At 58.3% G+C, this 22,334-nt stretch overlaps 1 protein-coding gene across 7 annotated transcripts in view; it reads right to left on the reverse strand.

Annotated features, from left to right (window-relative positions):
• Nucleotides 1-22,334, reverse strand: part of NBDY (negative regulator of P-body association) — a 339,446-nt gene that overhangs the window by 83,058 nt on the left and 234,054 nt on the right. For 6 of the 7 annotated variants that reach the window (XR_009050428.1, XR_009050425.1, XR_009050427.1 and 3 more), the window contains 2 exons: nucleotides 20,918-21,153; nucleotides 15,360-15,498 (listed from right to left, as the gene is read on the reverse strand). The exons of the other annotated variant lie outside the window; for it this stretch is intronic. The gene's annotated coding sequence lies outside the window, so the exon portion shown is untranslated. Of the gene's footprint in view, nucleotides 1-15,359; nucleotides 15,499-20,917; nucleotides 21,154-22,334 lie in introns of those variants that run through there. 7 annotated transcript variants of the gene reach the window in all.

The following is a 22,334-nucleotide window of genomic DNA, read 5'->3' on the forward strand; positions in this document are numbered from 1 at the left end:
TACAAGGAAGAAACTGCAAGCCCACTGCTGGGATTCTCTGCAGGGTTGTCGGTGTTCACAGTGAACCAGAGCATGGAGGGAGTCAAGAAGAGCTTAGCTACACTTGCAGGCTTGACCCAAAGTGGCCAAGTTGGTGAGGAGCCCAGCTGAAGGGGAGCTGGGTGCTCTGTGGGCTGGAGTACTGATGGTGATGAGGATACTGGGATAGTGCTGCTGCTGTTGATGATGCCTTTGATGATGGTGATGGGGAGAAGAAGGAGGAGGACCAGCAGGGGGAGGAGGAGCAGGAGGAGGAAGGCGATCTGATTGTTTCCCCCACCTGCACCCCACTCCCTCCACTGTCTGGAGGCTACAGGCAGGAGAGGAAGGCTTGGTGGGGGCAGGGAGAGGGGCGACTGCCATTTCTGGAGCCACAGTGCCATCCAGCGGAATGTGTTATGTGAAAGGCCCAGGCAGCAGAGAATGTGTTGTCTTCTGCCCAGCAAAGGGATCAGCAAGGCTGTTGCTGGGCTGTCTGGGCTCTGCCCAAGCCAGAGGAGGTTTCCCCCACGGGGATTCAGGGGCCTCGAGGGCCCCGTGCCTGCCAGTGGGACCCTGGTGGGCAAAAGCAGGAGCTCTAGGAGCCCCGCACACAGCAGGCAGCTCCCAGACAGACCAGCCCAGGGGGCGGAGCTTCCCCTGTCAGCCATTTTGGGATGGGCCCAGAGGAATACTGCAGCTTTTCCTCTGGTGTCCCTGCTGGGGAGTACCGGGGTGCCCTGCCTGCGGCCACACTGGGGTCCGGAGGCGCCTTTCCTCACCTGGAGCTGCGGGGCTTAGACGTTCTGGGGGCCGGGGCTGCCCCTGGGGTTTCTGAGGGCCTTCCCCAGCCGCGGAACCGGGGTCCAGAGCGCACAGATGAAGGGACCGCCACCAGCCCGCTGGCCAGGTGCACCCTCAGGACAACACCGCCAGCACCACCAGCACCACCAGCACCACCAGCACTCCCCCCCTCCCCACCCCCGGCCCCACGCGGCCAGCTCCTTCCCACTCTGCGGCTGTCTCCATCACGTGAGACCTGGTAACTGGCCTTGACAGAAACAATCTCCGCTTGATGGCAGTATGGCTCCATAAATGCCAACTGAGCTCCTAACCCTGCCCCCACCACCCCATCAGGCCTTGGTCCTCCTCCCCTTGCAAGGTAAAACCAAAACCAAAACCAAAAGCAAACCAACAGAGACAATCCCTTGAAGGAGGAGAGAAAAGGAAAGAAACCAGCCACCCACCAGGACCCAGGTGGGCCACCGAAGGCGCAGGACAAAATGACCACTGGCCAGGAGGCTGGCCACCCTGCAGGCCCTTCCCCCTTCCTTTCCTCCAAAGCCATTGTTCTGGACTCCTGCTCTTGGGAGAAGTAAAAGGCAAGGGACACACCAAGCGGCCTTCCTGGGTGACTCTGACTGAGGGTTCAAATCACAGGACTTCTCCTGGACCAGGTGGCGGCCACCATCGCTGTCTTGCAAGTCACTTTGTTGCAGGACTCTGCTTCCTGCAAGGCCTGGAGCTTCAGGTTGAGGCCACCACCTCGGGCTGTCCCAACAGAGCAGCCAGAAATGGCTGGCCCAACGTGGAGTCTCCCCCACAAGGGGTACCTAGGAGTGACTCTGGACAGGCTGGCCTTGCCCTCACACAGGAACCTTGCAAGGCCACCAAACGTCACAGGGCCCCACACAGGGCCGAGATCCTGTGGACGGTGGGCACAGACTCTGCTCCCACTTGGAGACCCCATTTATCTGGCTAAACAAGGGAGGCTTCAGGTTTACACTGGCAGCTTGGGTCGACCCACTGGCAGCTTGGGTCGACCCGCTGACAGATGACTAACGCATGGAGGACACAATGGCTGCTTGTCCCTTTTGGAGAGCCCCTCTGGGAATGTCTGTTTCAGCCATTCTCTGTGTGCCTGCTGCCGGGAGGGGGCTGGAGTGGGGGGTGGGGTGGGGAGGGCACTGGTGCCAGTGAAAGCACAGGTGACAGAGTGTGTCAGTATGTTTGTGGTTGTGGGGGGGGGGGGAGGGAGGTTTTGTGTGTGTGTGTATGTGTATGTGTGTGTGTGGGCGAGGGCTGGCATGCTCTCACAACTGTCTGTGGTGCTTGCCTGCCTGTGTGTGCGTGTGGCTGTGGGTATCCGGGTGGGAGTGCTTGAGTGCCTGGTCCTGGTCCTGGGGGCGCCGGCCAGCGCCAGCCTGCCTGGGCTTGTGGACGTGGAGGCGACCGCTTGCAAGCATACAGTGAAGTCTATATTGCTCCGTTCACGCCACTGCATTGGGAACCAAAAGGAAGCAGGGCGCAACTTGAGGAGGTTCCTACTGGCTCACGTTTGGACTTTAAGGGCTTCCGTAAGGAGAAAAAGGCAAGGAATGGAAAGTCAAGAGGTATTTTGCAAGCCTTGAGTGCCTCATGCTGTTTCACTGCAAAGTAACTCCTGGATCACCTTCGGTGTTCCGTTTAGTTGTTTTTTTTTGGGGGGGGGGGGCGGGCGGGGTGGGGGTCTCTAGGACGACAAGGACCTCCACCACTGGAGAAGGGCGAAGGTGTCGATAATGACGGGGAAGACTCGAATCCGAGCCACACTACTGCCTTCTCCTACACCTGTACCTCCCCCTTAACCAAAGAGCTGAGGTGCCAGGAGGGCGCTAAGGACACCAGGCCAGCTAAGAATAGAAAGTGAAAGGAATAGAGGGAAGCAGTAATCCACCACCACCATCACCAGGCCACCTCCAAGGCTGCCATGGATCTAGTGCAGGGGCGCTGACTGTTTATCACAGGCAACACACACAAGGAGTGCCAGGGAGACACAAGTTGGCCCGAGACCTAGGGACAGGCCTCCAGGCAGCCCCTCGTCGTCGGGGAAGGCGGGGATGGGAGTGGGCAGGGGGGTGCGGGGGGAGATCCCTCCTGAGTGCCATCAAGGGCTCCACCCCAGCAGCAGGCCTGCCTGCGCCTGGCATACAGAAGGCAAAAGGAGAGGCGGAGTCACCCCGGGACACCCTGAGTGTGTCCTGGGTAGGCGCCAAAGGGCCAAAGAGCCCCGGGTATGCATGCAGGGCACGGAAAGGGCAGGGAGGATCCTGGGAACCCTAGGGTTAAAGGGGGGGAGGTAAGGGACACGAGCGGGATGACGTAATCCCCGATGGTAATTAAGGGATGGTTGTGAGGGAATGCCCCTCACAACCCCAGTCCACGCGGGGCAGTTTCCCTTCCACGGGAAAAGTAAAAGTATTGGCCGGGTTGGTGCCCCCAGGCGCCAGCCCAACCCTGCCTTCCGGACAGGGCGAAGAACTGAAAGTGAGGAAGTGAGTGAAAGGAAGGAGCTGAAAGTGGAAAGCAAACTGAAAGCAAAAGAAAGAACCCCAGTGCAGGCGAAGCATGACGGTGATCTCCAGTGCACTGTGTCCCGAGTGGGCAGGTGGAACCAGCCGTGGCCTCCTGGGGCCTCCTAAGGGAAGAGCCACCCGCCAAGGCAAAGTCTCAGCCACTCAGGCAAGGGGCTGAACCCTGTCCAGAGAGGGGCCTGTTTTGCGACGCTGCACTGCCCAGCTGGGGAGTGGAAAGACAAACAGAAAGGGGCAAGGAGGAAGAACAGGGAACCAGGAAGGAAGGGCAACCGTCGGGTCCACTGAGACAGGCAGACTGGGTGCCAGGGCTGGGGCCCTGCGCAGGCGTGCTCTCCTGAGTGTAACCCTGTGAATGGGTGTGTGGGTGTGCGCCCGAGTGTTCACAAACGTAAGCCCTGGCGAAGGCAGGGAAAAGTGTGCAGTGGTGCTGAGAGTAGGGATTCCACCACTTGCTGGTCCCAATAATCCCTGCCCTCCTCCCTCCTTGCATTTTCCCCAAGCAAGTGTCAGACGTGCCCTGATGTTCAATGCCTGGGAAAGATCCACCTTAGGTCCTACCTGACAGGAAGGTGGTGACTTTGGTTTTCATGGGCTGTTTCCCGTGAGTTTGGTTTCTCTCACCAATTTCAAAGGTTGGCCTACTTCGCGGGACAGCTTGGCGTAGAAGAATGTCCGAAACAGCCACTCCTCAATCCTAAGAGTCCTTAAGATACTTCTGAGTGTGGGAAATCCCTGGGACGCGGGTTTGCTTTCCTGTGGAGCTCCCTCCTGCTCGCTCTACACACCTAGGGAGACTTCAGAGGAGCACAGAAAGGAAACATTGAGCAAACTGTAAAGAGCCTCAGGATCACCTTCCACGCTGCTCCCTCACGAGGCACGGGGTCGCATGGCCACGACATCCTTAAACACTCACACCAAGGTGGCCACCGGCCTTTTCAGGAAACAAAGGTTGTCGCCCTTCAGCCACAGCAGCTGCCCCCAAAGGTGCCCCCTTAGGGGAATTCGGGATGCAGAAAAGCAGGATACTTGCCCCTGGATAGTTCAGATGCACATCTAGGAAAGATTTCAACGCGCCCAGACGCAGAAAAGCGCTCAGATCACTGACTTGACGTGTCTGGTGTGGGGTTGTGGGGTTTTGCTTTCTGGCTTTGCTTTGTGGGTGTCTCTCGGTGTGTGTGTGTGTGTGTGTGTGTGTGTGTGTGTGTGTGTGGGAGTGAGAGAGAGAGTGTGTGTGTGTGATGAGCAGCAATCTTTTGAGATTCCATGAACACGTTTTTCTTTTTTCCACTTTGTTTCAACAAAAACTCCTAAACAGCCTGGCTGCTTCTTCCCTTACCTCTTCAGAACCTTTCCTCACAGCTCTCTGTCACCCGGGCTGTAGTCCACAGGAACTCTCAGCTTGAAAAGGGAACTCTCAGCTTATAGGTTGTGCGTGTAGCTTGTGTCCACACATTCCAATCTGCTCTGGAGAAAGGCCCTGATCCCTCGTTTTGAGTGTCTGCCTGGAAACGCAGCATTCCCTCCACGTGTCCGGTGGCTCTTCAGAAGTGGTTTGTGAGATGTGTGCGTGTGCATGCACGCGACCATGTGCGTGTGCGTGCGTGTCTGTGTCTGTATGTGTGTTTATGGGGGATCCAGAATTTCCCCTGTAAGATCTCACGGGTCTCCCAGGGTGACTACTACGCTAGGGTCAGGGGTCAGGCTGACAAGCAGATGACAGATCTCCATGCCAAACCAACCCCACCAAGCTCCCTTCTGACACCTGACCCTCCAAACCCCAAGCCCCACGTGCCCTCCCCCCCCCCCACACACACACACCCGCCCCAGGATTAAAAATTCACTGGGCGGGGTGGGGGGGGGGAGGGCAGCTGGAGAAATTGAGCGTGACATGTGGACCGGCACCTGGTGCAGAATTGAAGCCTGACAACCTGGCTACCAAGGCCTGTGGGCAGAAAGACCCCGAAGGCGAACCTGTGGACAGCTGTAGACTAGGCCGAGTGGCCTTCCCCAAGACCCTCCTGTGTGACCCATCCCATCCGCACAAGTCCCACCCCTGGGCACAAAAGGAGCACTCGGGGTTGCACGCAGGAAGGCATCCCGGGGGCGTCTTCCGGACCCTTGTGACTCCCCTACAGAAGGGTCCAAAAGCTTCTGGACCTCCCCGGGACCTGCCTGCCACTGACCCACCGCATCTTTCTCCCAGTGAAGCACTCGATTTCAGGAGAACAGAGGTTGCTGCCTCGGAAGAGGTGCGGAGCAGACAAGCAAGAGGCCAGGAGGAGCCTGAAGATACAAGGAAGAAACTGCAAGCCCACTGCTGGGATTCTCTGCAGGGTTGTCGGTGTTCACAGTGAACCAGAGCATGGAGGGAGTCAAGAAGAGCTTAGCTACACTTGCAGGCTTGACCCAAAGTGGCCAAGTTGGTGAGGAGCCCAGCTGAAGGGGAGCTGGGTGCTCTGTGGGCTGGAGTACTGATGGTGATGAGGATACTGGGATAGTGCTGCTGCTGTTGATGATGCCTTTGATGATGGTGATGGGGAGAAGAAGGAGGAGGACCAGCAGGGGGAGGAGGAGCAGGAGGAGGAAGGCGATCTGATTGTTTCCCCCACCTGCACCCCACTCCCTCCACTGTCTGGAGGCTACAGGCAGGAGAGGAAGGCTTGGTGGGGGCAGGGAGAGGGGCGACTGCCATTTCTGGAGCCACAGTGCCATCCAGCGGAATGTGTTATGTGAAAGGCCCAGGCAGCAGAGAATGTGTTGTCTTCTGCCCAGCAAAGGGATCAGCAAGGCTGTTGCTGGGCTGTCTGGGCTCTGCCCAAGCCAGAGGAGGTTTCCCCCACGGGGATTCAGGGGCCTCGAGGGCCCCGTGCCTGCCAGTGGGACCCTGGTGGGCAAAAGCAGGAGCTCTAGGAGCCCCGCACACAGCAGGCAGCTCCCAGACAGACCAGCCCAGGGGGCGGAGCTTCCCCTGTCAGCCATTTTGGGATGGGCCCAGAGGAATACTGCAGCTTTTCCTCTGGTGTCCCTGCTGGGGAGTACCGGGGTGCCCTGCCTGCGGCCACACTGGGGTCCGGAGGCGCCTTTCCTCACCTGGAGCTGCGGGGCTTAGACGTTCTGGGGGCCGGGGCTGCCCCTGGGGTTTCTGAGGGCCTTCCCCAGCCGCGGAACCGGGGTCCAGAGCGCACAGATGAAGGGACCGCCACCAGCCCGCTGGCCAGGTGCACCCTCAGGACAACACCGCCAGCACCACCAGCACCACCAGCACCACCAGCACTCCCCCCCTCCCCACCCCCGGCCCCACGCGGCCAGCTCCTTCCCACTCTGCGGCTGTCTCCATCACGTGAGACCTGGTAACTGGCCTTGACAGAAACAATCTCCGCTTGATGGCAGTATGGCTCCATAAATGCCAACTGAGCTCCTAACCCTGCCCCCACCACCCCATCAGGCCTTGGTCCTCCTCCCCTTGCAAGGTAAAACCAAAACCAAAACCAAAAGCAAACCAACAGAGACAATCCCTTGAAGGAGGAGAGAAAAGGAAAGAAACCAGCCACCCACCAGGACCCAGGTGGGCCACCGAAGGCGCAGGACAAAATGACCACTGGCCAGGAGGCTGGCCACCCTGCAGGCCCTTCCCCCTTCCTTTCCTCCAAAGCCATTGTTCTGGACTCCTGCTCTTGGGAGAAGTAAAAGGCAAGGGACACACCAAGCGGCCTTCCTGGGTGACTCTGACTGAGGGTTCAAATCACAGGACTTCTCCTGGACCAGGTGGCGGCCACCATCGCTGTCTTGCAAGTCACTTTGTTGCAGGACTCTGCTTCCTGCAAGGCCTGGAGCTTCAGGTTGAGGCCACCACCTCGGGCTGTCCCAACAGAGCAGCCAGAAATGGCTGGCCCAACGTGGAGTCTCCCCCACAAGGGGTACCTAGGAGTGACTCTGGACAGGCTGGCCTTGCCCTCACACAGGAACCTTGCAAGGCCACCAAACGTCACAGGGCCCCACACAGGGCCGAGATCCTGTGGACGGTGGGCACAGACTCTGCTCCCACTTGGAGACCCCATTTATCTGGCTAAACAAGGGAGGCTTCAGGTTTACACTGGCAGCTTGGGTCGACCCACTGGCAGCTTGGGTCGACCCGCTGACAGATGACTAACGCATGGAGGACACAATGGCTGCTTGTCCCTTTTGGAGAGCCCCTCTGGGAATGTCTGTTTCAGCCATTCTCTGTGTGCCTGCTGCCGGGAGGGGGCTGGAGTGGGGGGTGGGGTGGGGAGGGCACTGGTGCCAGTGAAAGCACAGGTGACAGAGTGTGTCAGTATGTTTGTGGTTGTGGGGGGGGGGGGAGGGAGGTTTTGTGTGTGTGTGTATGTGTATGTGTGTGTGTGGGCGAGGGCTGGCATGCTCTCACACCTGTCTGTGGTGCTTGCCTGCCTGTGTGTGCGTGTGGCTGTGGGTATCCGGGTGGGAGTGCTTGAGTGCCTGGTCCTGGTCCTGGGGGCGCCGGCCAGCGCCAGCCTGCCTGGGCTTGTGGACGTGGAGGCGACCGCTTGCAAGCATACAGTGAAGTCTATATTGCTCCGTTCACGCCACTGCATTGGGAACCAAAAGGAAGCAGGGCGCAACTTGAGGAGGTTCCTACTGGCTCACGTTTGGACTTTAAGGGCTTCCGTAAGGAGAAAAAGGCAAGGAATGGAAAGTCAAGAGGTATTTTGCAAGCCTTGAGTGCCTCATGCTGTTTCACTGCAAAGTAACTCCTGGATCACCTTCGGTGTTCCGTTTAGTTGTTTTTTTTTGGGGGGGGGGGGCGGGCGGGGTGGGGGTCTCTAGGACGACAAGGACCTCCACCACTGGAGAAGGGCGAAGGTGTCGATAATGACGGGGAAGACTCGAATCCGAGCCACACTACTGCCTTCTCCTACACCTGTACCTCCCCCTTAACCAAAGAGCTGAGGTGCCAGGAGGGCGCTAAGGACACCAGGCCAGCTAAGAATAGAAAGTGAAAGGAATAGAGGGAAGCAGTAATCCACCACCACCATCACCAGGCCACCTCCAAGGCTGCCATGGATCTAGTGCAGGGGCGCTGACTGTTTATCACAGGCAACACACACAAGGAGTGCCAGGGAGACACAAGTTGGCCCGAGACCTAGGGACAGGCCTCCAGGCAGCCCCTCGTCGTCGGGGAAGGCGGGGATGGGAGTGGGCAGGGGGGTGCGGGGGGGAGATCCCTCCTGAGTGCCATCAAGGGCTCCACCCCAGCAGCAGGCCTGCCTGCGCCTGGCATACAGAAGGCAAAAGGAGAGGCGGAGTCACCCCGGGACACCCTGAGTGTGTCCTGGGTAGGCGCCAAAGGGCCAAAGAGCCCCGGGTATGCATGCAGGGCACGGAAAGGGCAGGGAGGATCCTGGGAACCCTAGGGTTAAAGGGGGGGAGGTAAGGGACACGAGCGGGATGACGTAATCCCCGATGGTAATTAAGGGATGGTTGTGAGGGAATGCCCCTCACAACCCCAGTCCACGCGGGGCAGTTTCCCTTCCACGGGAAAAGTAAAAGTATTGGCCGGGTTGGTGCCCCCAGGCGCCAGCCCAACCCTGCCTTCCGGACAGGGCGAAGAACTGAAAGTGAGGAAGTGAGTGAAAGGAAGGAGCTGAAAGTGGAAAGCAAACTGAAAGCAAAAGAAAGAACCCCAGTGCAGGCGAAGCATGACGGTGATCTCCAGTGCACTGTGTCCCGAGTGGGCAGGTGGAACCAGCCGTGGCCTCCTGGGGCCTCCTAAGGGAAGAGCCACCCGCCAAGGCAAAGTCTCAGCCACTCAGGCAAGGGGCTGAACCCTGTCCAGAGAGGGGCCTGTTTTGCGACGCTGCACTGCCCAGCTGGGGAGTGGAAAGACAAACAGAAAGGGGCAAGGAGGAAGAACAGGGAACCAGGAAGGAAGGGCAACCGTCGGGTCCACTGAGACAGGCAGACTGGGTGCCAGGGCTGGGGCCCTGCGCAGGCGTGCTCTCCTGAGTGTAACCCTGTGAATGGGTGTGTGGGTGTGCGCCCGAGTGTTCACAAACGTAAGCCCTGGCGAAGGCAGGGAAAAGTGTGCAGTGGTGCTGAGAGTAGGGATTCCACCACTTGCTGGTCCCAATAATCCCTGCCCTCCTCCCTCCTTGCATTTTCCCCAAGCAAGTGTCAGACGTGCCCTGATGTTCAATGCCTGGGAAAGATCCACCTTAGGTCCTACCTGACAGGAAGGTGGTGACTTTGGTTTTCATGGGCTGTTTCCCGTGAGTTTGGTTTCTCTCACCAATTTCAAAGGTTGGCCTACTTCGCGGGACAGCTTGGCGTAGAAGAATGTCCGAAACAGCCACTCCTCAATCCTAAGAGTCCTTAAGATACTTCTGAGTGTGGGAAATCCCTGGGACGCGGGTTTGCTTTCCTGTGGAGCTCCCTCCTGCTCGCTCTACACACCTAGGGAGACTTCAGAGGAGCACAGAAAGGAAACATTGAGCAAACTGTAAAGAGCCTCAGGATCACCTTCCACGCTGCTCCCTCACGAGGCACGGGGTCGCATGGCCACGACATCCTTAAACACTCACACCAAGGTGGCCACCGGCCTTTTCAGGAAACAAAGGTTGTCGCCCTTCAGCCACAGCAGCTGCCCCCAAAGGTGCCCCCTTAGGGGAATTCGGGATGCAGAAAAGCAGGATACTTGCCCCTGGATAGTTCAGATGCACATCTAGGAAAGATTTCAACGCGCCCAGACGCAGAAAAGCGCTCAGATCACTGACTTGACGTGTCTGGTGTGGGGTTGTGGGGTTTTGCTTTCTGGCTTTGCTTTGTGGGTGTCTCTCGGTGTGTGTGTGTGTGTGTGTGTGTGTGTGTGTGTGTGTGGGAGTGAGAGAGAGAGTGTGTGTGTGTGATGAGCAGCAATCTTTTGAGATTCCATGAACACGTTTTTCTTTTTTCCACTTTGTTTCAACAAAAACTCCTAAACAGCCTGGCTGCTTCTTCCCTTACCTCTTCAGAACCTTTCCTCACAGCTCTCTGTCACCCGGGCTGTAGTCCACAGGAACTCTCAGCTTGAAAAGGGAACTCTCAGCTTATAGGTTGTGCGTGTAGCTTGTGTCCACACATTCCAGTCTGCTCTGGAGAAAGGCCCTGATCCCTCGTTTTGAGTGTCTGCCTGGAAACGCAGCATTCCCTCCACGTGTCCGGTGGCTCTTCAGAAGTGGTTTGTGAGATGTGTGCGTGTGCATGCACGCGACCATGTGCGTGTGCGTGCGTGTCTGTGTCTGTATGTGTGTTTATGGGGGATCCAGAATTTCCCCTGTAAGATCTCACGGGTCTCCCAGGGTGACTACTACGCTAGGGTCAGGGGTCAGGCTGACAAGCAGATGACAGATCTCCATGCCAAACCAACCCCACCAAGCTCCCTTCTGACACCTGACCCTCCAAACCCCAAGCCCCACGTGCCCTCCCCCCCCCCCCCCACACACACACACCCGCCCCAGGATTAAAAATTCACTGGGCGGGGTGGGGGGGGGGAGGGCAGCTGGAGAAATTGAGCGTGACATGTGGACCGGCACCTGGTGCAGAATTGAAGCCTGACAACCTGGCTACCAAGGCCTGTGGGCAGAAAGACCCCGAAGGCGAACCTGTGGACAGCTGTAGACTAGGCCGAGTGGCCTTCCCCAAGACCCTCCTGTGTGACCCATCCCATCCGCACAAGTCCCACCCCTGGGCACAAAAGGAGCACTCGGGGTTGCACGCAGGAAGGCATCCCGGGGGCGTCTTCCGGACCCTTGTGACTCCCCTACAGAAGGGTCCAAAAGCTTCTGGACCTCCCCGGGACCTGCCTGCCACTGACCCACCGCATCTTTCTCCCAGTGAAGCACTCGATTTCAGGAGAACAGAGGTTGCTGCCTCGGAAGAGGTGCGGAGCAGACAAGCAAGAGGCCAGGAGGAGCCTGAAGATACAAGGAAGAAACTGCAAGCCCACTGCTGGGATTCTCTGCAGGGTTGTCGGTGTTCACAGTGAACCAGAGCATGGAGGGAGTCAAGAAGAGCTTAGCTACACTTGCAGGCTTGACCCAAAGTGGCCAAGTTGGTGAGGAGCCCAGCTGAAGGGGAGCTGGGTGCTCTGTGGGCTGGAGTACTGATGGTGATGAGGATACTGGGATAGTGCTGCTGCTGTTGATGATGCCTTTGATGATGGTGATGGGGAGAAGAAGGAGGAGGACCAGCAGGGGGAGGAGGAGCAGGAGGAGGAAGGCGATCTGATTGTTTCCCCCACCTGCACCCCACTCCCTCCACTGTCTGGAGGCTACAGGCAGGAGAGGAAGGCTTGGTGGGGGCAGGGAGAGGGGCGACTGCCATTTCTGGAGCCACAGTGCCATCCAGCGGAATGTGTTATGTGAAAGGCCCAGGCAGCAGAGAATGTGTTGTCTTCTGCCCAGCAAAGGGATCAGCAAGGCTGTTGCTGGGCTGTCTGGGCTCTGCCCAAGCCAGAGGAGGTTTCCCCCACGGGGATTCAGGGGCCTCGAGGGCCCCGGGCCTGCCAGTGGGACCCTGGTGGGCAAAAGCAGGAGCTCTAGGAGCCCCGCACACAGCAGGCAGCTCCCAGACAGACCAGCCCAGGGGGCGGAGCTTCCCCTGTCAGCCATTTTGGGATGGGCCCAGAGGAATACTGCAGCTTTTCCTCTGGTGTCCCTGCTGGGGAGTACCGGGGTGCCCTGCCTGCGGCCACACTGGGGTCCGGAGGCGCCTTTCCTCACCTGGAGCTGCGGGGCTTAGACGTTCTGGGGGCCGGGGCTGCCCCTGGGGTTTCTGAGGGCCTTCCCCAGCCGCGGAACCGGGGTCCAGAGCGCACAGATGAAGGGACCGCCACCAGCCCGCTGGCCAGGTGCACCCTCAGGACAACACCGCCAGCACCACCAGCACCACCAGCACCACCAGCACTCCCCCCCTCCCCACCCCCGGCCCCACGCGGCCAGCTCCTTCCCACTCTGCGGCTGTCTCCATCACGTGAGACCTGGTAACTGGCCTTGACAGAAACAATCTCCGCTTGATGGCAGTATGGCTCCATAAATGCCAACTGAGCTCCTAACCCTGCCCCCACCACCCCATCAGGCCTTGGTCCTCCTCCCCTTGCAAGGTAAAACCAAAACCAAAACCAAAAGCAAACCAACAGAGACAATCCCTTGAAGGAGGAGAGAAAAGGAAAGAAACCAGCCACCCACCAGGACCCAGGTGGGCCACCGAAGGCGCAGGACAAAATGACCACTGGCCAGGAGGCTGGCCACCCTGCAGGCCCTTCCCCCTTCCTTTCCTCCAAAGCCATTGTTCTGGACTCCTGCTCTTGGGAGAAGTAAAAGGCAAGGGACACACCAAGCGGCCTTCCTGGGTGACTCTGACTGAGGGTTCAAATCACAGGACTTCTCCTGGACCAGGTGGCGGCCACCATCGCTGTCTTGCAAGTCACTTTGTTGCAGGACTCTGCTTCCTGCAAGGCCTGGAGCTTCAGGTTGAGGCCACCACCTCGGGCTGTCCCAACAGAGCAGCCAGAAATGGCTGGCCCAACGTGGAGTCTCCCCCACAAGGGGTACCTAGGAGTGACTCTGGACAGGCTGGCCTTGCCCTCACACAGGAACCTTGCAAGGCCACCAAACGTCACAGGGCCCCACACAGGGCCGAGATCCTGTGGACGGTGGGCACAGACTCTGCTCCCACTTGGAGACCCCATTTATCTGGCTAAACAAGGGAGGCTTCAGGTTTACACTGGCAGCTTGGGTCGACCCACTGGCAGCTTGGGTCGACCCGCTGACAGATGACTAACGCATGGAGGACACAATGGCTGCTTGTCCCTTTTGGAGAGCCCCTCTGGGAATGTCTGTTTCAGCCATTCTCTGTGTGCCTGCTGCCGGGAGGGGGCTGGAGTGGGGGGTGGGGTGGGGAGGGCACTGGTGCCAGTGAAAGCACAGGTGACAGAGTGTGTCAGTATGTTTGTGGTTGTGGGGGGGGGGAGGGAGGTTTTGTGTGTGTGTGTATGTGTATGTGTGTGTGTGGGCGAGGGCTGGCATGCTCTCACACCTGTCTGTGGTGCTTGCCTGCCTGTGTGTGCGTGTGGCTGTGGGTATCCGGGTGGGAGTGCTTGAGTGCCTGGTCCTGGTCCTGGGGGCGCCGGCCAGCGCCAGCCTGCCTGGGCTTGTGGACGTGGAGGCGACCGCTTGCAAGCATACAGTGAAGTCTATATTGCTCCGTTCACGCCACTGCATTGGGAACCAAAAGGAAGCAGGGCGCAACTTGAGGAGGTTCCTACTGGCTCACGTTTGGACTTTAAGGGCTTCCGTAAGGAGAAAAAGGCAAGGAATGGAAAGTCAAGAGGTATTTTGCAAGCCTTGAGTGCCTCATGCTGTTTCACTGCAAAGTAACTCCTGGATCACCTTCGGTGTTCCGTTTAGTTGTTTTTTTTTGGGGGGGGGGGGGCGGGCGGGGTGGGGGTCTCTAGGACGACAAGGACCTCCACCACTGGAGAAGGGCGAAGGTGTCGATAATGACGGGGAAGACTCGAATCCGAGCCACACTACTGCCTTCTCCTACACCTGTACCTCCCCCTTAACCAAAGAGCTGAGGTGCCAGGAGGGCGCTAAGGACACCAGGCCAGCTAAGAATAGAAAGTGAAAGGAATAGAGGGAAGCAGTAATCCACCACCACCATCACCAGGCCACCTCCAAGGCTGCCATGGATCTAGTGCAGGGGCGCTGACTGTTTATCACAGGCAACACACACAAGGAGTGCCAGGGAGACACAAGTTGGCCCGAGACCTAGGGACAGGCCTCCAGGCAGCCCCTCGTCGTCGGGGAAGGCGGGGATGGGAGTGGGCAGGGGGGTGCGGGGGGGAGATCCCTCCTGAGTGCCATCAAGGGCTCCACCCCAGCAGCAGGCCTGCCTGCGCCTGGCATACAGAAGGCAAAAGGAGAGGCGGAGTCACCCCGGGACACCCTGAGTGTGTCCTGGGTAGGCGCCAAAGGGCCAAAGAGCCCCGGGTATGCATGCAGGGCACGGAAAGGGCAGGGAGGATCCTGGGAACCCTAGGGTTAAAGGGGGGGAGGTAAGGGACACGAGCGGGATGACGTAATCCCCGATGGTAATTAAGGGATGGTTGTGAGGGAATGCCCCTCACAACCCCAGTCCACGCGGGGCAGTTTCCCTTCCACGGGAAAAGTAAAAGTATTGGCCGGGTTGGTGCCCCCAGGCGCCAGCCCAACCCTGCCTTCCGGACAGGGCGAAGAACTGAAAGTGAGGAAGTGAGTGAAAGGAAGGAGCTGAAAGTGGAAAGCAAACTGAAAGCAAAAGAAAGAACCCCAGTGCAGGCGAAGCATGACGGTGATCTCCAGTGCACTGTGTCCCGAGTGGGCAGGTGGAACCAGCCGTGGCCTCCTGGGGCCTCCTAAGGGAAGAGCCACCCGCCAAGGCAAAGTCTCAGCCACTCAGGCAAGGGGCTGAACCCTGTCCAGAGAGGGGCCTGTTTTGCGACGCTGCACTGCCCAGCTGGGGAGTGGAAAGACAAACAGAAAGGGGCAAGGAGGAAGAACAGGGAACCAGGAAGGAAGGGCAACCGTCGGGTCCACTGAGACAGGCAGACTGGGTGCCAGGGCTGGGGCCCTGCGCAGGCGTGCTCTCCTGAGTGTAACCCTGTGAATGGGTGTGTGGGTGTGCGCCCGAGTGTTCACAAACGTAAGCCCTGGCGAAGGCAGGGAAAAGTGTGCAGTGGTGCTGAGAGTAGGGATTCCACCACTTGCTGGTCCCAATAATCCCTGCCCTCCTCCCTCCTTGCATTTTCCCCAAGCAAGTGTCAGACGTGCCCTGATGTTCAATGCCTGGGAAAGATCCACCTTAGGTCCTACCTGACAGGAAGGTGGTGACTTTGGTTTTCATGGGCTGTTTCCCGTGAGTTTGGTTTCTCTCACCAATTTCAAAGGTTGGCCTACTTTGCGGGACAGCTTGGCGTAGAAGAATGTCCGAAACAGCCACTCCTCAATCCTAAGAGTCCTTAAGATACTTCTGAGTGTGGGAAATCCCTGGGACGCGGGTTTGCTTTCCTGTGGAGCTCCCTCCTGCTCGCTCTACACACCTAGGGAGACTTCAGAGGAGCACAGAAAGGAAACATTGAGCAAACTGTAAAGAGCCTCAGGATCACCTTCCACGCTGCTCCCTCACGAGGCACGGGGTCGCATGGCCACGACATCCTTAAACACTCACACCAAGGTGGCCACCGGCCTTTTCAGGAAACAAAGGTTGTCGCCCTTCAGCCACAGCAGCTGCCCCCAAAGGTGCCCCCTTAGGGGAATTCGGGATGCAGAAAAGCAGGATACTTGCCCCTGGATAGTTCAGATGCACATCTAGGAAAGATTTCAACGCGCCCAGACGCAGAAAAGCGCTCAGATCACTGACTTGACGTGTCTGGTGTGGGGTTGTGGGGTTTTGCTTTCTGGCTTTGCTTTGTGGGTGTCTCTCGGTGTGTGTGTGTGTGTGTGTGTGTGTGTGTGGGAGTGAGAGAGAGAGTGTGTGTGTGTGATGAGCAGCAATCTTTTGAGATTCCATGAACACGTTTTTCTTTTTTCCACTTTGTTTCAACAAAAACTCCTAAACAGCCTGGCTGCTTCTTCCCTTACCTCTTCAGAACCTTTCCTCACAGCTCTCTGTCACCCGGGCTGTAGTCCACAGGAACTCTCAGCTTGAAAAGGGAACTCTCAGCTTATAGGTTGTGCGTGTAGCTTGTGTCCACACATTCCAATCTGCTCTGGAGAAAGGCCCTGATCCCTCGTTTTGAGTGTCTGCCTGGAAACGCAGCATTCCCTCCACGTGTCCGGTGGCTCTTCAGAAGTGGTTTGTGAGATGTGTGCGTGTGCATGCACGCGACCATGTGCGTGTGCGTGCGTGTCTGTGTCTGTATGTGTGTTTATGGGGGATCCAGAATTTCCCCTGTAAGATCTCACGGGTCTCCCAGGGTGACTACTACGCTAGGGTCAGGGGTCAGGCTGACAAGCAGATGACAGATCTCCATGCCAAACCAACCCCACCAAGCTCCCTTCTGACACCTGACCCTCCAAACCCCAAGCCCCACGTGCCCTCCCCCCCCCCCCCCACACACACACACCCGCCCCAGGATTAAAAATTCACTGGGCGGGGTGGGGGGGGGGAGGGCAGCTGGAGAAATTGAGCGTGACATGTGGACCGGCACCTGGTGCAGAATTGAAGCCTGACAACCTGGCTACCAAGGCCTGTGGGCAGAAAGACCCCGAAGGCGAACCTGTGGACAGCTGTAGACTAGGCCGAGTGGCCTTCCCCAAGACCCTCCTGTGTGACCCATCCCATCCGCACAAGTCCCACCCCTGGGCACAAAAGGAGCACTCGGGGTTGCACGCAGGAAGGCATCCCGGGGGCGTCTTCCGGACCCTTGTGACTCCCCTACAGAAGGGTCCAAAAGCTTCTGGACCTCCCCGGGACCTGCCTGCCACTGACCCACCGCATCTTTCTCCCAGTGAAGCACTCGATTTCAGGAGAACAGAGGTTGCTGCCTCGGAAGAGGTGCGGAGCAGACAAGCAAGAGGCCAGGAGGAGCCTGAAGATACAAGGAAGAAACTGCAAGCCCACTGCTGGGATTCTCTGCAGGGTTGTCGGTGTTCACAGTGAACCAGAGCATGGAGGGAGTCAAGAAGAGCTTAGCTACACTTGCAGGCTTGACCCAAAGTGGCCAAGTTGGTGAGGAGCCCAGCTGAAGGGGAGCTGGGTGCTCTGTGGGCTGGAGTACTGATGGTGATGAGGATACTGGGATAGTGCTGCTGCTGTTGATGATGCCTTTGATGATGGTGATGGGGAGAAGAAGGAGGAGGACCAGCAGGGGGAGGAGGAGCAGGAGGAGGAAGGCGATCTGATTGTTTCCCCCACCTGCACCCCACTCCCTCCACTGTCTGGAGGCTACAGGCAGGAGAGGAAGGCTTGGTGGGGGCAGGGAGAGGGGCGACTGCCATTTCTGGAGCCACAGTGCCATCCAGCAGAATGTGTTATGTGAAAGGCCCAGGCAGCAGAGAATGTGTTGTCTTCTGCCCAGCAAAGGGATCAGCAAGGCTGTTGCTGGGCTGTCTGGGCTCTGCCCAAGCCAGAGGAGGTTTCCCCCACGGGGATTCAGGGGCCTCGAGGGCCCCGTGCCTGCCAGTGGGACCCTGGTGGGCAAAAGCAGGAGCTCTAGGAGCCCCGCACACAGCAGGCAGCTCCCAGACAGACCAGCCCAGGGGGCGGAGCTTCCCCTGTCAGCCATTTTGGGATGGGCCCAGAGGAATACTGCAGCTTTTCCTCTGGTGTCCCTGCTGGGGAGTACCGGGGTGCCCTGCCTGCGGCCACACTGGGGTCCGGAGGCGCCTTTCCTCACCTGGAGCTGCGGGGCTTAGACGTTCTGGGGGCCGGGGCTGCCCCTGGGGTTTCTGAGGGCCTTCCCCAGCCGCGGAACCGGGGTCCAGAGCGCACAGATGAAGGGACCGCCACCAGCCCGCTGGCCAGGTGCACCCTCAGGACAACACCGCCAGCACCACCAGCACCACCAGCACCACCAGCACTCCCCCCCTCCCCACCCCCGGCCCCACGCGGCCAGCTCCTTCCCACTCTGCGGCTGTCTCCATCACGTGAGACCTGGTAACTGGCCTTGACAGAAACAATCTCCGCTTGATGGCAGTATGGCTCCATAAATGCCAACTGAGCTCCTAACCCTGCCCCCACCACCCCATCAGGCCTTGGTCCTCCTCCCCTTGCAAGGTAAAACCAAAACCAAAACCAAAAGCAAACCAACAGAGACAATCCCTTGAAGGAGGAGAGAAAAGGAAAGAAACCAGCCACCCACCAGGACCCAGGTGGGCCACCGAAGGCGCAGGACAAAATGACCACTGGCCAGGAGGCTGGCCACCCTGCAGGCCCTTCCCCCTTCCTTTCCTCCAAAGCCATTGTTCTGGACTCCTGCTCTTGGGAGAAGTAAAAGGCAAGGGACACACCAAGCGGCCTTCCTGGGTGACTCTGACTGAGGGTTCAAATCACAGGACTTCTCCTGGACCAGGTGGCGGCCACCATCGCTGTCTTGCAAGTCACTTTGTTGCAGGACTCTGCTTCCTGCAAGGCCTGGAGCTTCAGGTTGAGGCCACCACCTCGGGCTGTCCCAACAGAGCAGCCAGAAATGGCTGGCCCAACGTGGAGTCTCCCCCACAAGGGGTACCTAGGAGTGACTCTGGACAGGCTGGCCTTGCCCTCACACAGGAACCTTGCAAGGCCACCAAACGTCACAGGGCCCCACACAGGGCCGAGATCCTGTGGACGGTGGGCACAGACTCTGCTCCCACTTGGAGACCCCATTTATCTGGCTAAACAAGGGAGGCTTCAGGTTTACACTGGCAGCTTGGGTCGACCCACTGGCAGCTTGGGTCGACCCGCTGACAGATGACTAACGCATGGAGGACACAATGGCTGCTTGTCCCTTTTGGAGAGCCCCTCTGGGAATGTCTGTTTCAGCCATTCTCTGTGTGCCTGCTGCCGGGAGGGGGCTGGAGTGGGGGGTGGGGTGGGGAGGGCACTGGTGCCAGTGAAAGCACAGGTGACAGAGTGTGTCAGTATGTTTGTGGTTGTGGGGGGGGGGAGGGAGGTTTTGTGTGTGTGTGTATGTGTATGTGTGTGTGTGGGCGAGGGCTGGCATGCTCTCACACCTGTCTGTGGTGCTTGCCTGCCTGTGTGTGCGTGTGGCTGTGGGTATCCGGGTGGGAGTGCTTGAGTGCCTGGTCCTGGTCCTGGGGGCGCCGGCCAGCGCCAGCCTGCCTGGGCTTGTGGACGTGGAGGCGACCGCTTGCAAGCATACAGTGAAGTCTATATTGCTCCGTTCACGCCACTGCATTGGGAACCAAAAGGAAGCAGGGCGCAACTTGAGGAGGTTCCTACTGGCTCACGTTTGGACTTTAAGGGCTTCCGTAAGGAGAAAAAGGCAAGGAATGGAAAGTCAAGAGGTATTTTGCAAGCCTTGAGTGCCTCATGCTGTTTCACTGCAAAGTAACTCCTGGATCACCTTCGGTGTTCCGTTTAGTTGTTTTTTTTTGGGGGTGGGGGGCGGGCGGGGTGGGGGTCTCTAGGACGACAAGGACCTCCACCACTGGAGAAGGGCGAAGGTGTCGATAATGACGGGGAAGACTCGAATCCGAGCCACACTACTGCCTTCTCCTACACCTGTACCTCCCCCTTAACCAAAGAGCTGAGGTGCCAGGAGGGCGCTAAGGACACCAGGCCAGCTAAGAATAGAAAGTGAAAGGAATAGAGGGAAGCAGTAATCCACCACCACCATCACCAGGCCACCTCCAAGGCTGCCATGGATCTAGTGCAGGGGCGCTGACTGTTTATCACAGGCAACACACACAAGGAGTGCCAGGGAGACACAAGTTGGCCCGAGACCTAGGGACAGGCCTCCAGGCAGCCCCTCGTCGTCGGGGAAGGCGGGGATGGGAGTGGGCAGGGGGGTGCGGGGGGAGATCCCTCCTGAGTGCCATCAAGGGCTCCACCCCAGCAGCAGGCCTGCCTGCGCCTGGCATACAGAAGGCAAAAGGAGAGGCGGAGTCACCCCGGGACACCCTGAGTGTGTCCTGGGTAGGCGCCAAAGGGCCAAAGAGCCCCGGGTATGCATGCAGGGCACGGAAAGGGCAGGGAGGATCCTGGGAACCCTAGGGTTAAAGGGGGGGAGGTAAGGGACACGAGCGGGATGACGTAATCCCCGATGGTAATTAAGGGATGGTTGTGAGGGAATGCCCCTCACAACCCCAGTCCACGCGGGGCAGTTTCCCTTCCACGGGAAAAGTAAAAGTATTGGCCGGGTTGGTGCCCCCAGGCGCCAGCCCAACCCTGCCTTCCGGACAGGGCGAAGAACTGAAAGTGAGGAAGTGAGTGAAAGGAAGGAGCTGAAAGTGGAAAGCAAACTGAAAGCAAAAGAAAGAACCCCAGTGCAGGCGAAGCATGACGGTGATCTCCAGTGCACTGTGTCCCGAGTGGGCAGGTGGAACCAGCCGTGGCCTCCTGGGGCCTCCTAAGGGAAGAGCCACCCGCCAAGGCAAAGTCTCAGCCACTCAGGCAAGGGGCTGAACCCTGTCCAGAGAGGGGCCTGTTTTGCGACGCTGCACTGCCCAGCTGGGGAGTGGAAAGACAAACAGAAAGGGGCAAGGAGGAAGAACAGGGAACCAGGAAGGAAGGGCAACCGTCGGGTCCACTGAGACAGGCAGACTGGGTGCCAGGGCTGGGGCCCTGCGCAGGCGTGCTCTCCTGAGTGTAACCCTGTGAATGGGTGTGTGGGTGTGCGCCCGAGTGTTCACAAACGTAAGCCCTGGCGAAGGCAGGGAAAAGTGTGCAGTGGTGCTGAGAGTAGGGATTCCACCACTTGCTGGTCCCAATAATCCCTGCCCTCCTCCCTCCTTGCATTTTCCCCAAGCAAGTGTCAGACGTGCCCTGATGTTCAATGCCTGGGAAAGATCCACCTTAGGTCCTACCTGACAGGAAGGTGGTGACTTTGGTTTTCATGGGCTGTTTCCCGTGAGTTTGGTTTCTCTCACCAATTTCAAAGGTTGGCCTACTTCGCGGGACAGCTTGGCGTAGAAGAATGTCCGAAACAGCCACTCCTCAATCCTAAGAGTCCTTAAGATACTTCTGAGTGTGGGAAATCCCTGGGACGCGGGTTTGCTTTCCTGTGGAGCTCCCTCCTGCTCGCTCTACACACCTAGGGAGACTTCAGAGGAGCACAGAAAGGAAACATTGAGCAAACTGTAAAGAGCCTCAGGATCACCTTCCACGCTGCTCCCTCACGAGGCACGGGGTCGCATGGCCACGACATCCTTAAACACTCACACCAAGGTGGCCACCGGCCTTTTCAGGAAACAAAGGTTGTCGCCCTTCAGCCACAGCAGCTGCCCCCAAAGGTGCCCCCTTAGGGGAATTCGGGATGCAGAAAAGCAGGATACTTGCCCCTGGATAGTTCAGATGCACATCTAGGAAAGATTTCAACGCGCCCAGACGCAGAAAAGCGCTCAGATCACTGACTTGACGTGTCTGGTGTGGGGTTGTGGGGTTTTGCTTTCTGGCTTTGCTTTGTGGGTGTCTCTCGGTGTGTGTGTGTGTGTGTGTGTGTGTGTGTGTGTGTGTGGGAGTGAGAGAGAGAGTGTGTGTGTGTGATGAGCAGCAATCTTTTGAGATTCCATGAACACGTTTTTCTTTTTTCCACTTTGTTTCAACAAAAACTCCTAAACAGCCTGGCTGCTTCTTCCCTTACCTCTTCAGAACCTTTCCTCACAGCTCTCTGTCACCCGGGCTGTAGTCCACAGGAACTCTCAGCTTGAAAAGGGAACTCTCAGCTTATAGGTTGTGCGTGTAGCTTGTGTCCACACATTCCAGTCTGCTCTGGAGAAAGGCCCTGATCCCTCGTTTTGAGTGTCTGCCTGGAAACGCAGCATTCCCTCCACGTGTCCGGTGGCTCTTCAGAAGTGGTTTGTGAGATGTGTGCGTGTGCATGCACGCGACCATGTGCGTGTGCGTGCGTGTCTGTGTCTGTATGTGTGTTTATGGGGGATCCAGAATTTCCCCTGTAAGATCTCACGGGTCTCCCAGGGTGACTACTACGCTAGGGTCAGGGGTCAGGCTGACAAGCAGATGACAGATCTCCATGCCAAACCAACCCCACCAAGCTCCCTTCTGACACCTGACCCTCCAAACCCCAAGCCCCACGTGCCCTCCCCCCCCCCCCCCCACACACACACACCCGCCCCAGGATTAAAAATTCACTGGGCGGGGTGGGGGGGGGGAGGGCAGCTGGAGAAATTGAGCGTGACATGTGGACCGGCACCTGGTGCAGAATTGAAGCCTGACAACCTGGCTACCAAGGCCTGTGGGCAGAAAGACCCCGAAGGCGAACCT

This window comes from Hippopotamus amphibius, chromosome X (assembly GCF_030028045.1).
Source record: "Hippopotamus amphibius kiboko isolate mHipAmp2 chromosome X, mHipAmp2.hap2, whole genome shotgun sequence".
Taxonomy (NCBI): Eukaryota; Metazoa; Chordata; class Mammalia; order Artiodactyla; family Hippopotamidae; genus Hippopotamus; species Hippopotamus amphibius.